Genomic DNA, 2,500 nt, shown 5'->3' with positions numbered 1-2,500 from the left:
GACTTCCGTGATTTTTCAAAGTTAAAGTTTTCGGGCTGCGGACACTTTATTGCAACGGGGCAAGGCGCCGGGGCGAATTCCCACCCCTCCAGCGGGGCCCTGGAACTCCAACCCGGCGTGGATTTTCGGATTTTTCCCCTTCCCCACCGACTTTCCTCCGCTGACACTTAGAATTTTTTTTGACACTTAGAATTTTTTTTGACACTTAGAATTTTTTTGACACTTAGAATTTTTTTTGACACTTAGAATTTTTTTTGACACTTAGAATTTTTTTTGACACTTAGAATTTTTTTTGACACTTAGAATTTTTTTGACACTTAGAATTTTTTTGACACTTAGAATTTTTTTTGACACTTAGAATTTTTTTTGACACTTAGAATTTTTTTTGACACTTAGAATTTTTTTTGACACTTAGAATTTTTTTGACACTTAGAATTTTTTTTGACACTTAGAATTTTTTTTGACACTTAGAATTTTTTTTGACACTTAGAATTTTTTTGACACTTAGAATTTTTTTTGACACTTAGAATTTTTTTCTAAGTTTTTCCTTCTGGTTACTGACTTCCCTCGTCGGGCACGGGGATTTTCGACTTCCTCCTCCCGACCGAGGGGCCTCATTTTCGGGCATTTTCCTCAGATTTCCAAGCATTTTTAGACACTTTTCCCGACTTTTCCTGCTTACTGATTTCACACTTTTGGCCATTTTTATGCATTTTCCCGACTTTTCCTGCTTACTGATTTCACACTTTTGGCCATTTTTATGCATTTTCCCGACTTTTCCTGCTTACTGATTTCACACTTTTGGCCATTTTTAAGCATTTTCCTGGTTACTGATTTCACGCTTTTGGACATTTTCGGAGGTTCTGACGGCTTTTTCGCCTTACTGCTTCGGACATTTCGGGCACTTGGCTGACTTTTCCCGCTTACTCCTTCCGGGCTTTTACTCATTTTCGGAGGTTCTGACGGCTTTTTCGCCTTACTGCTTCGGACATTTCGGGCACTTGGCTGACTTTTCCCGCTTACTCCTTCCGGGCTTTTACTCATTTTCGGAGGTTCTGACGGCTTTTTCGCCTTACTGCTTCGGACATTTCGGGCACTTGGCTGACTTTTCCCGCTTACTCCTTCCGGGCTTTTACTCATTTTCGGAGGTTCTGACGGCTTTTTCGCCTTACTGCTTCGGACATTTCGGGCACTTGGCTGACTTTTCCCGCTTACTCCTTCCGGGCTTTTACTCATTTTCGGAGGTTCCGACGGCTTTTTCGCCTTACTGCTTCGGACATTTCGGGCACTTTGCTGACTTCTCCACCTTACTCCTTCCGGGCTTTTACTCATTTTCGGAGGTTCCGACGGCTTTTTCGCCTTACTGCTTCGGGCACTTTGCTGACCTTTTCCCGCTTACCCCTTTCAAGGTTTTGGACGTCTCCGGTCGGGTCCGCGCCCCTCGCCCGGGCCGGAACGCCTCCCCGCCGGCCGAGTTCCTCGGGGTCGCCCCCTCGCCCGGGAAAAACCGCTCCCCGCCGTCCCACAGCACTCCGACTCGGCCAGGCAGCCTCACGGGCACAGCGACTCCTGCCCACCTCGGGAACCGACGCCCCGCTCGGGCTCAGGCTCCGAAAAACCACCACAGCGGGGCAGCTACCCTCAATGCAGCCGAAATTCAAACTCCTCCCCTCCGAAAGGCGCGCCTCACCCGGCCACGGCCTCGGAACTGCTCCCCTTCCTCGGGATCGGCCCCTCGCCCGGGAAAACCCGCTCCCCGCCGTCCCACAGCACTCCGACTCGGCCAGGCAGCCTCACGGGCACAGCGACTCCTGCCCACCTCGGGAACCGACGCCCCGCTCGGGCTCAGGCTCCAAAAACCCACAACAGCGGGCAGCTACCCTCAATGCAGCCGAAATTCAAATTCCTCCCCTCCGAAAGGCGCGCCTCACCCGGCCACGGCCTCCAAATCGCTCCCCTTCCTCGGGATCGCCCCCTCGCCCGGGAAAACCCGCTCCCCGCCGTCCCACAGCACTCCGACTCGGCCAGGCAGCCTCACGGGCACAGCGACTCCTGCCCACCTCGGGAACCGACGCCCCGCTCGGGCTCAGGCTCCGAAAAACCACCACAGCGGGGCAGCTACCCTCAATGCAGCCGAAATTCAAATCCCTCCCCTTCGAGAGGCGCGCCTCACCCGGCCACGGCCTCCAAATCGCTCCCCTTAGGCGAAAATTAAGCCCCCGTGGCCGATAATACCCCTCCTTGATCGTGCACAAGGGCAGCTCCAAGTTGAACGGGCTCAGGCTCCAAAAACCCACAACAGCGGGCAGCTACCCTCAATGCAGCCGAAATTCAAATCCCTCCCCTTCGAGAGGCGCGCCTCACCCGGCCACGGCCTCCAAATCGCTCCCCTTAGGCGAAAATTAAGCCCCCGTGGCGGATAATACCCCTCCTTGATCGTGCACAAGGGCAGCTCCAAGTTGAACGGAGAAGTCAGTAACCAACCAAAAATAAGCTTGGT

This window comes from Stegostoma tigrinum, unplaced genomic scaffold, assembly GCF_030684315.1.
Source record: "Stegostoma tigrinum isolate sSteTig4 unplaced genomic scaffold, sSteTig4.hap1 scaffold_298, whole genome shotgun sequence".
NCBI classification, from domain to species: Eukaryota; Metazoa; Chordata; class Chondrichthyes; order Orectolobiformes; family Stegostomatidae; genus Stegostoma; species Stegostoma tigrinum.
This window is presented reverse-complemented; position numbering follows the sequence as displayed.